This window comes from Sciurus vulgaris, assembly GCF_902686455.1.
Source record: "Sciurus vulgaris genome assembly, chromosome: X".
Taxonomy (NCBI): domain Eukaryota; kingdom Metazoa; phylum Chordata; class Mammalia; order Rodentia; family Sciuridae; genus Sciurus; species Sciurus vulgaris.
Window position 1 is genome coordinate 30,650,930 of NC_136471.1, and position 12,651 is coordinate 30,663,580.

At 35.1% G+C, this 12,651-nt stretch overlaps 1 pseudogene across 1 annotated transcript; it reads right to left on the reverse strand.

Annotated features, from left to right (window-relative positions):
- Window positions 1–1,796: 1,796 nt before the first annotated feature.
- On the reverse strand, window positions 1,797–2,556 carry LOC306651212 (high mobility group protein B1-like; annotated as a pseudogene). The gene has a single exon. The product of its transcript is annotated as a high mobility group protein B1-like (transcript).
- Between the last annotated feature and the right edge of the window lie 10,095 nt (window positions 2,557–12,651).

Genomic DNA, 12,651 nt, shown 5'->3' on the forward strand with positions numbered 1-12,651 from the left:
TCGAAGAGAGCGCCTACAGAGTGGGAGAAAATCTTTGCCACTCATACTTCAGATAGAGCACTAATTTCCAGAATCTATAAAGAACTTAAAAAACTCTACACCAAGAATACAAATAATCCAATCAATAAATGGGCTAAGGAAATGAACAGACACTTCACAGAAGAAGATGTACAAGCAATCAACAGATATATGAAAAAATGTTCAACATCTCTAGTAATAAGAGAAATGTAAATCAAAACTACCCTAAGATTCCATCTCACCCCAATTAGAATGGCGATTATCAAGAACACAAGCAACAATAGGTGTTGGCGAGGATGTGGGGAAAAAGGTACACTCATACATTGCTGGTGGGGTTGCAAATTAGTGCAGCTACTCTGGAAAGAAGTATGGAGATTCCTCAGAATGCTTGGAATGGAACCACCATTTGACCCAACTATCCCACTCCTTGGCCTATACCCAAAGGACTTAAAATCAGCATACTACAGAGATACAGCCACATCAATGTTCATAGCTGCTCAATGCACCATAGCCAGAATGTGGAACCAACCTAGATGTCCTTCAATTGATGATTGGATAAGGAAACTGTGGCATATATATACAATGGAATATTACTCAGCCATAAAGAATGATAAAATTATGGCATTTGCAGGCAAATGGATTAAATTGGAGAATATCATTCTAAGTGAGATAAGCCAGTCTCAAAAAACCAAAGGACGAATGATCTCGCTGATAGGCGGATGATGACATATAATGGGGGGTGGGAGAGGTTAGTGTTAGGTTTAGGGTTAGGGTTAAGGAGAGTGGCAAGAATGGAGGAAGGAAGTACTGTATAAAGGGAAAAGAGGGGTGGGAGTGGTGGGGGGGAAGGAGAAAAATAACAGAATGAATCAAACAACATTACCGTATGTAAATTATGATTACACAAATGGTATGCCTTTACGCCATGTACAAACAGAGAAACAACACGTATCCCATTTGTTTACAATTAAAAAAAAATGTTTGCTCTGAGTCATCCTTTTCAAATCCATTAGGCTTTTAAATGCTAAATTAAGATTGGTTTTTCAAACACTGCTATTAATAATATCAGGAAAAATTTTTGAATTTGAAATATTATATAAAATGTGATTAGAAGGAAATTAAAAGTTTCTGCTGGATATCTCTATTTAGTTATTCATAAGTAACTCAAAATAAGCATATCCTATGCAGAACTCCATCATTTATGTACTACTAACCCTGGTTGTACATTCCCTATTTTGATGAATTGCTCCAAATTTCTTGTAAGTCTCAAAACTAGAAATTTTAGTTCACTGAGTCTTTACCATGACAGAATATTAGAATAATCTACACAGTTGTTTTTCAGTAAAAAAATGTATTTACTTAGACGCATTCAGAATATCAACAAAACAGCTGTAACATTTTTTTTTTTGCAATTAAAGAGTGGTATTCAGTTAACAGAACACCAATTATTTCGTATAAAGTGCGTCAGAGACAACTGAAGATGAAAAACTACCGTTCCCATGTATAACTAATTTGTGCTGTGCACCAACAACAACGTGCTTTAAATTTCCATGCCAATTTACAACCCCTATACTGTGCCAGGCAAGGTTAGTGGCTATAGAAAATACCACCAGGACATGGCTATGTAAAGACACATTCGGTAGTGTATAAACTATACAAAAAAAGAAACTGTACAGTTTAAAAACAAATATTACACAGCCTTACATTTCAATTTTTTTCTTTAAAAGGAGTGAGTTGTGTACAGGGGGGTTAAATGCTTTACAGACAAGAAAAACAACTGTACTAGAACCAACTCATTCATCATCATCTTCTTCTTCATCTTCATCTTCCTCATCTTCTTCCTCCTCATCCTCTTCATCTTCCTCATCTTCTTCCTCCTCATCCTCTTCATCTTCCTCATCTTCCTCCTCTTCCTTCTTTTTCTTGCTTTTTTTTAGCCTTGACAACTCCTTCTTTTGCTGCATCAGGTTTTCCTTTAGCTCAGTAGGCAGCAATGTCTTTTTCGTATTTTTCCTTCAGCTTAGCAGCTTTCTTTTCATAAGGCTGCTTATCATCTGCAGCAGTGTGATTCCACATCTCTCCCAGTTTCTTTGCAACATCACCAATGGCCAGGATGTTCTCCTCTGATTTTTGAGTGATACTCAGAACAGAACAAGAAGGAAGGCAGCCCATGGAGGCCTCTTGGGTGCATTGGTATCCTTGAACTTCATTTTGTCTCCCCTTCAGGAGGGATATAGGTTTTCACTTCTCTTTCATAACGGGCCTTGTCAGCCTTTGCCATGTCTTCAAATTTTCCTTTCTCTTTAGCAGACATGGTCTTCCACCTCTCTGAGCACTTCTTAGAAAACTCTGAAAAGTTGACTGAAGCATCTGGGTGCTTCTTCTTGTGCTCCTCCCGGCAAGTTTGCACAAAGAATGTATATGATGACATTTTGCCTCTCGGTTTCTTAGGATCTCCTTTGCCCATGTTTGGTTGTTTTTCCTCAGTGAGGCCCAGAGTCGCCCAGTGCCTGTCCGACTCTCACTTGCCCCGGCACTGTCTCTGTGGAGCTCAGTGCTCTGCAATGGCTGTGAGAGCAGGAGCCAGATGCAGTCTCCTCACTCCCTCTGCTCTGTCTACACAGTTGTTTTTAATTAATAGACATTTTTAAAGAGTTTTAGGTTCACAGAAAAAATATAGGTAATTGCGAGAAGACATCCATGTGCCATGTGTGAAATGAGCAACATTCATGCCATTAGACAGGGAAGCCCTGTTATGGAAACTCCTAGGCGGAAACCTCCTGGTGCTAGAATCCCATCTCAAGTTGGCACTCTGTTCTAGCTCACAGATCAAGTTCAAACACAGCCCCAGGAATCGGAGTAACCTGCCAAGAACCAAATGCCAAATAACCTGCTTACTGCAAGATCCCGGCCCACCAAGAAGCAAGCACCTAAACAAGACTCCTCCCACACTAAAACCTTATACCTTTTGATCCCCTTTGATCTGTACCACTATAAAGAAAGCAAGTGCGGGCTGTTTCTTTGTTAGAGAGTCAGACCCTTTTGGACGGCTCAGCTGATCATGCCCCTGCTTTAAAAATATTCTTGCCTTTTTGTCTTATTTTCTGATGTATTGCTTTCAAAGATTTTATTTCACAGTCAGCCCATCTCTCCAATGGATACCCATTCCCTCACCTATGCAGGATGTGAGCAAGAGGTAAGTCCATTTTTTCCCTATACCTCTTCTCCCTTGCACACAGTTTCCCTTATTATTAACATCTTATGTCAGTTACAATTGGTGAAACAATACTGATACATTTTTATTACCCAAAGTCCATAGTTTACATTAGGAATCGCTATTTTATTTGTTGGTAATTTTTAAATATACATGACAGCAGAATCCATTTTATTTTACATTTTATGGTTTTTCACAAATGTCAAAAACACATAATTATACATATTCATCATTGTTATTTCATACTGAATTTAGTTTCAGTGTTCAAAAAATACCCTAGCTCCACCTATTCACCCCTCCATCTCCAAGAACTCCTGCCAACCACTGATTTTTAAACTGTCTCCATAATTATGTTTGGCCCATGATGTCATTATAGTTGCAATTGTAAAACATGTAGTTTTGTCATGTTGATTTATTTCAGTTATCATTATGCTTTTAAGGTCAATAATAACTTTTTGTAGTTTAACAGCTCATTTATTTTTTTCTCTGAATAATATTCCATTGTATAGCTATATCACAGTTTGTTTATATATTAACCTACTGAAGGACATTTTGATTAAATCTATATTTTGGAAATTATTATAAAGTTGTTATAAACACTTATGTGCAGACTTTTGTGTCAAATTTTTAGCTCATTTAGGTATACACGAAGGATCAAGATGGCTGAATTGTATGCTAAGGGTACGCAAACCTGCCTTCAAAAGGGTAACATTCTGCATCCCCATCAAGCAATAAATGAGAGTTTCTGTTGCTCCATATCTTCCTCACCATTTGTTGTCCAAATTTTGATTTTAGCCATTCTAATAGTTGTGTAATGGTTTCTCATTGCTGTTTTTTAAATTATTTTTTATTTTACAGACACATTTTGGATTCATTGTACACAAATGGGGTACGAGTTTTCATTTCTATGGTTGTGTATGATGTAGATTCATACCATGAATGTAATCATACATGTACATAGGGTAATGATGTCTGTCTCATTCCACCATTTTTCATACCCCTCTCCCTCTCGTTTCCTTGATATTCGATTTCCTAATGACATTTCGTGTTGATCATTCACATGGTTGTTTGCCATCTCCATAACTTCTTTGGTGAAGTCTGTTCAGATGTTCTATGCATAAATAAGTGGCAATTAAAAGGTCTGTTATATCTCATTGTTGAGTTTTACAAGCACATTTGGTTTATTTTGGATATCAGTTTCTTATCAGGTATGTATTTTACAAATGTTCTTTCCCAGTCTGTGGTTTAATTTTAGTGAAGTCAAACTTATCAATTATTTTTCTTTCATGGGTCACACTTTTGTGCAGTACCTAAGTGGGCATCACCAAATTCAAGGCCTATTTGGGTTTTTTTTTTTTCTTTTTAAAATGATGATGCCAAGTCCCCACATGAGATTAAATAAATCAGAATCCTTAGATATAGTAATTAAGTGATGCCAATTTTGAATTCCTGTGCCTATCCCCATAATTCTCATGTGAAGTTAGTAATATGTCAGTAACCTTATAGCCATTATAGATTATCACAGCCCTTAAAGTCTAAGAACTCTTGGTTTTAGAGACCTTTCTGCACCTGTTGATGAAAACTGCCTATTTCTCCTTTTTTTCAAAGTACAAAGTATGCTCCAAATACCAAAATAAGTCATAAAACCTTGATAAGGACTCTGTGCAAATTTTCTTTAATATACAGTATAAGTAACGTATCTATTTAAGAATTATATTGTCAAACTCTAGATTTAAAAGATATTCTCAAACTCATATGAAAGACATCAGGGTTAAAAATGGTTACATATTACCATGCTCCATTGAAATATTTAGTGTCATAGTTTATGTGGGTGCAAAACATTTCTGTGGTACCCTATTTGTTGCATTATAAAGCACCTTTTAATCACCATATTCTATTACCACAATGTTCTATTTATTCTACCTTCCAATAACTTCCATATATTTATCTATATCTTCAATATTTTAGCATTGCTGTGATGATTCAGACTCTTATCATCTTGTACCAATATTTGTCACTTGCCTTCCTGAACACTTTAGCTGGATTCCCACCGTACAATGAATAAAGGCCAATTTACCTAGCAAGACAAGGAAATCTCTGTGAGTAGGCCACATCATCTTAGTCGAAGAGTAAGCAGTGGGAATATGTTCTGAGAAATGCATCAGTTAGTGGTTTTGTCATTGTTTGAACATCATAGAGTAAAATGAAAACTAAGAGGGCTATAATATCACCAGGCAATATTACTTTATGACACTACCACCATACATGTAGTCTGTCATTGACCAGGATGTTGTCATGTGGCACATAACTCTATGTCTCAAAGGACTATTTAGTCCACAGACTTGATAAGAATTTTGATATGAGATCATTATACTAATTCCTTCTCTTCACCATTCTTTCCAAATCATGACATATCTTATTCAATGCACAACGCAGTTCATTATATAGAATCCTTCAACATTAGCAGTTCCTTACTTTCCTGAAATCTAACTGGACTAGCTATTATACTATATAATTTACCATTTGCTGGTTTCAGTTACTTTCGTGAACACCAATTCTTTCTCCTGAATGAAACTGTACTTGAAGATGGGAATCTTTCTATGACTTAGCGTCCCTAACATAGACCTGGTACATAGTAGGTGCTCATAAACTTTGTTAATTTATTTATTAGATTGAAAAATTCTGGGAGTCCTCAATATGTATCAATTCATAAACAGGTCTTATACTTTTATGGTCATATTAATATTTATACTTCAGAAAATGCATATTGATTGCCCATGTGCCAAGAGCTCTACTATGGGCTAAAGATACAAAAATTAATAAAGTCTATCCTTGTATGCAAGGCTGAAGCATAAAATCTATTGGAAAATACATGCATGCAAACATATTTCATTACAGGTTGCTAAGTACTTTCTTAAATAGAAGCACAGACATATATGGCCAAACAGAACAAGATCAATTAACCCAATTTGGGACTGAGGGGTAGATAAGCCTACTTAGAAAAATGACATTTAAATTAGGTTGTCATAAAGAAGAATATGATTTACTCTTACGTATTTACCCAACAGGAATGTATGCACATGTGCATCAAGAGACATATAAGAATGCTCATAACAGTTTAATTTGTAATAATTATAAAATGGAAACAATCCAAATATCCAAAGACAGTGTAATGGATTTAAAAATGGTTGCACATTTATATAATGGAATACAAATAAGCAATGAGAATGTGTGAGCCTGTATCATAAGCAAATACATGGATAAATCTCACAAACATGATTTAAAGCAAGTGACACAACATAAAGCAACACATACCTTAAATTAAAATAAAGCTCAAAATAAAGGAAAACTGCTTTGTGGCAATACTAAATAGGTTTGAGGAGAAGAAAATCATTACTTTAAGGGCTCATGAAGGATTTTATGAGGTTACCAGCAATGTTCTCTTTCTTCGTATGGAATTTAAAAATTAGAGTAAGATGCAGGTATATGTGAAAAAGTACAAGTAGTTAAATATTTTTGATACCTAAAGATTCAGGCACAAAATTGCAAACAATGAAACTGAGAGATCATAGAGGGTCTTATAACTATGGTGTAGAGATTGGACTTTGTCCTAAAAATAACTGGTAAATGATAAAATAATTTAACAGAGAAGGAGTATAATTCTTTTACTTTTAAAAGATTTCCCTGCATTCCCTAGGGAAAATAGTTTTGAAGGAATGAGTAATGGCAGCTGGAAGACAAAAGAAAAGTGATTTAGGAAAGAAGTAAATTTATATTACCTCTGTAGTAATGGAAATAGAGAAAAGTGGACATATTGCAGGTAGATTTTGAAGATTGTTCTGACAGAACTTAGACATTATTTAGATTTGGTACGTGATGGGAAATCAAGAGTGATTTTTGGATTTCAAGATTTATTTATGTGGGATGCATTTCACAGAATCAACATTGTTTTAACAGTACGTGTTTGTTTTAGATTGTAAATCTAGACAGGCAAAGTGCAGAGGTACTGAACACCAGCATCTTTCCACTCCACCCCTGTACATTTAGGCTAGCCTGATCATTTCCCTGCCTCTACCACACAGATACCATAATAAGTTGCTGATATATCAGTGTCTTACTTTTATCCACACTAATTTCCTGCCCTATCCTAGCTGTTGCTTCATTCCTGTTAACTTTAACCATTTCCAGTCAACTCTGCTCTCACCATTTATTGGCTAATCTTGATTTTCTTAACTTTCTTTTGGACAGAGCTTCCCAAATTATGATCTGTAAATAAGTAGATGTTGAGGCCATTTCCACTGAGCTACCTTAAACATAAAATAGGGTTGTTTCTTTTTTGCAAGGATACATAAAGCAAAGGAAAGAAACATAGATGGTACCCATGACAGGAGATATATATATATATATATATATATATATATATATATATATATATATATATATATATATATATATACAGGAACTAGAAAGAAGGCCAGCTAGTTCCTTTCCTGTCCTGTCTCTGGAGCTACATGAGCTCTTATCTCTACTTCCCTCTGAGGGTCTGTCTCAGTCTTTCTCTTTCTCTTTCTCCCTTTCCCTCTCCCTCTCCCCGCCTCTCTCTATTCTCTGAAGATTGATTTTTCTCAAGTTTTCTATAAACATGGTCCAAGCATTGTTGACCCAGAATGGGTACCTCAGCCCCTGAGCTTGAAAAGATAATCTCAGTGGAAGGAACAAACAGGGACTAGCAGATGTATACTCCTGGTTTGATCAACTGTAGCCAAATGAAAAAAAAAATCAAATGACCCACTGCTTACCCAGTAGACAATATGAGTAGGATGTCTAAGAACTGAATATAGTTTCTGAACCATGTATTTACAACAGTCCTATGAGATATCACAAAATGACTATTCAAGTCAGTGATCTGTGCCTTCATAGATTTGGGATACTTGTATCAGCATATTTCTACACGTATTATTTTTTCAACTTTTTCATATTTTTACCAGCATATGTCTATTTTATTTCATTTGTTCCCTTTCTTTAATTTTCTGCCTTGTTGCTTTCTCTCCCCCCTCACTGTTCCTTTTCCTCTCCCCACCTCTGGCCTAGCCTTTTAATCTTCCTTCTCTCTTTCCCCATCCTATTATTTTTTAAGAAGGTAGTAGTGCATGAATCTTTGTAAAGTACAACTTAACTATTATCAGGAACACTAAATTAAGGGAATGTAACAGAACAGATTGGCATTGCCAAGGTTAATGGCCAAATCACCATAACTATATACATATGTGTATATATACATATATATATACATATATATACACATACACATATACATATATATATCAAATTGACTGAAATTTATTTATGCTATTTGAAAATCAGAATAGCATTAACGCTTTTATCTAAAGTGTTCCATTGTTACATCTTGGATTGATAATTGCCATAATATCAAAGTTTGAACTGTGGCCTTTTGGAAATCTCAGTTTAAATTCATTCTAGAGTGTCCCTCTCTTTGAAAAGAGAATGCCGGGGGAAATTATTATATATAGAAAGAAAGGAATGGACAATTGAAATACATGAATAATGATGAGTCCCTAAGATTTTCTTTTCACAAAAGATGGACAAGGTCGCATAAAAGACAAATCTACTGGCAATCCAGTTGTACATGGCCCTCAAAGGCCATCAGACTATTTTTATACTGGTAACTATGATGATGTCCTTTGAAATAATGCTGCCCACAATTATGTACCTTGCCAAAAGAATTTTGCAAAAGGTCACACTTCAGGAATTTCAGAACAGTGTTACCCCCACCTAGGTCCTTTGGTGTGACTTCAGTTACTTGTTGGTTGCCTATGGTAATCAACATCTGAAAAAACCTATTGCTTTCAGCAATTGATCAAAATAATAATTGTTCTTTGATAATAGTTCATTCAACTAAAATAAAAGAGAAAAATAAAACTTGAGTAAAGCTATAAGGAAACAAGACATAAATCTATTACGTTTTCTACTATGGTAGGAAAATAAATATTCCCGAGTAAAGTAATTCCTCATATAATTTCCTTCATAGAAAAAAAAACTATTTACTCAAAGCAGTGATCAAATCTTTATTATTAAAATTTCTTAAGTTCAATATATTTAAGCAAATATTTATAAAGCACCTACCATACAGAAGAATTTAGTTAGTCCTGATTGGGATAAATATATATACTATTGTGCCTAACATCTTAGAACTAAAAATCTATCAGGAAAAACTAGACATGCAGAAAAGCTAGTTAGGTATAATAGCACGTAGGAAACCAACATGAGTAAGTTGAAAAAGAGTAAGAAAAAGAAAAGTCTACTAGTTGGGTTTACTGAGAAGATAAATTTCAGTGAAGTTTAAGATATTTTAAAAAGTATATCCAGACTTCACATGGAAAGAATTGATGAGAAAATGGAAGAACCATAATTGGGATGATATATTAGAACATACAAGTGGAAATGGGTTAAATATTTAAGGGGAAAATAAGTTACACTTCATGAATAACTGAATGTCAGAAGAAAGGAGGAAAGATGAGGAAATATAAATAAGGATAATTACATTTTAATATATGGTGACTAAGCATTTGACAGAATCATAACAGAGACAATAGGAGAATAAGAACTGATTTGGGAAAGAAGTGGGGAAGAAGTAACAATGTGTATGATTTTATACACAGAATTTGAATGATATATATTTACATATAAAATCATATAAATAAAAAATAGCATTAAATTCATATCAAAAATTAAATATGAGTGATACACATAAATAGACACAGAAGCAAATATTTAATGAAATAACACATAAAAACTATTGAATTTCATCCTATCATAAGAGGAAGAGTTGACAACACTGGACAAGATAGACCTTTAAGGTAAAAAGGATAGAGTACATGACAGTTATAGGTAGAGGGTAAGGGAGCAAAAATTTTATGAAATATATGAGAAATTATCCGTAAAGAACATAAAAAGAAAAAATCAGAGTTCAGAGAACATACAGAGAAGTAGACCAAATTGTTAACAGATGGATTATTTTAAGACTTAACAGTGTCATTTCTATTTTCTCATGGGGATTGTTAATAAAATATTCACAAAATTCTGAATTTAAATGTCATGAAAATCTCATTATCTATGACTAGATATATCAATTAATTAAACTGACAATTTCATAACAGGTAGACAATGTAATCAATTTCCCTTTTCTTTTTTCTTTTTTTTTTTTTTTTATTGTAAACAAATGGGATACATGTTGTTTCTCTGTTTGTACATGGCGTAAAGGCATACCATTTGTGTAATCATAAATTTACATAGAGCAATGTTGTTTGATTCATTCTGTTATTTTTTCCCTTCCCCCCACCCCTCCCACCCCTCTTTACCCTCTATACAGTACTTCCTTCCTGCATACTTGCCCCCCTCCCTAACCCTAACTCTAACCCTTCCCTCCCCCCCATTATGTGTCAACCTCCACTTATTAGCGATATCATTCGTCCTTTGGCTTTTTGAGATTGGCTTATCTCACTTAGCATGATATTCTCCAATTTCATCCATTTGCCTGCAAATGTCATAATTTTATCATTCTTTATGGCTGAGTAATATTCCATAGTATATATATACCACAGTTTCTTTATCCACTCATCAATTGAAGGGCATCTAGGTTGGTTCCACAGTCTGGCTATTGTGAATTGAGCAGCTATGAACATTGATGTGGCTGTATTTCTGTAGTATGCAGATTTTAAGTCCTTTGGGTATAGGCCAAGGAGTGGGATAGCTGGGTCAAATGGTGGTTCCATTCCAAGTTTTCTAAGGAATCTCCACACTGCTTTCCATAGTGGCTGCACTAATTTGCAGCCCCACCAGCAGTGTATGAGTGTACCTTTCTCCCCACATCCTCGCCAACACCTGTTGTTGCTCGTATTCTTGATAATCGCCATTCTAATTGGGGTGAGATGGAATCTTAGGGTGGTTTTGATTTGCATTTCTCTTATTACTAGAGATGTTGAACATTTTTCCATATGTTTGTTGATTGCTTGTAGATCTTCTTCTGTGAAGTGTCTATTCATTTCCTTAGCCCATTTGTTGACTGGACTGTTTGAATTCTTGGAGTAGAGTTTTTTGAGTTCTTTATAGATTCTGGAGATTAGTGCTCTATCTGAAGTATGATTGGCAAAGATATTCTCCCACTCTGTAGGCTCTTTCTTCGCATTGCTGATAGTTTCCTTTGCTGAGAGAAAGCTTTTTAGTTTGAATCTATCCCAGTGGTTGATTCTAGCTTTTATTTCTTGTGCTATGGGAGTCCTGTTAAGTCCTAGACCAACAAGGTGAAGATTTGGACCTACTTTTTCTTCTATAATCTGCAGGGTCTCTGGTCTGATTCCGAGGTCCTTAATCCATTTTGAGTTTAGTTTCGTGCATGGTGAGAGATATGGGTTTAGTTTCATTCTGTTGCATATGGATTTCCAATTCTCCCAGCACCATTTGTTGAAGAGGCTATCTTTTCTCCATTGCATATTTTTGGCCCCTTTGTCTAGTATGAGAAAATTGTATTTATTTGGGTTTGTGTCCGTGTCCTCTATTCTGTACCATTGATCTACCTTTCTATTTTGGTACCAATACCATGCCGTTTTTGTTACTATTGCTTTGTAGTAGAGTTGAAGATCTGGTATTGCAATACCCCCTGTTTCACTCTTCCTGCTAAGGATTGCTTTAGCTATTCTGGGTTTCTTATTCTTCCAGATGAATTTCATAATTGCCTGCTCTATTTCTGTAAGGTACGTCATTGGGATTTTAATTGGAATTGCATTGAATTTGTATAGCACTTTAGGTAGTATGGCCATTTTGACAATATTAATTCTTCCTATCCAAGAACATGGAAGATCTTTCCATCTTCTAAGGTGTTCTTTAATTTCTTTCTTTAGTGTTGTATAGTTCTCATTGTAGAGGTCTTTCACCTCTTTTGTGAGATTGATTCCCAAGTATTTTATTTTTTTCGATGCTATTGTGAATGGGGTAGTTTTCCTAATTTCTCGTTCTGAAGATTCATCACTTATGTATAAAAATGCGTTGGATTTATGGGCATTGATCTTGTAACCTGCTACTTTACTGAAATCACTTATGAGTTCTAAGAGTTTTCTTGTGGAATTTCCAGGTTCCTCTAAATATATAATCATGTCATCAGCGAACAGGGATAGTTTGAGTTCTTCTTTTCCAATTCGTATCCCTTTAATTTCTTTGGTTTGTCTAATTGCTCTGGCCAGAGTCTCAAGAACGATGTTGAATAGAAGTGGTGAAAGAGGGCATCCCTGCCTTGTTCCAGTTTTTAGGGGGAATGCTTTCAGTTTTTCACCATTTAGAATGATATTAGCCATGGGCTTAGCATAAATGGCCTTTACAATATTAAGGAATGTTCCCACTATCCC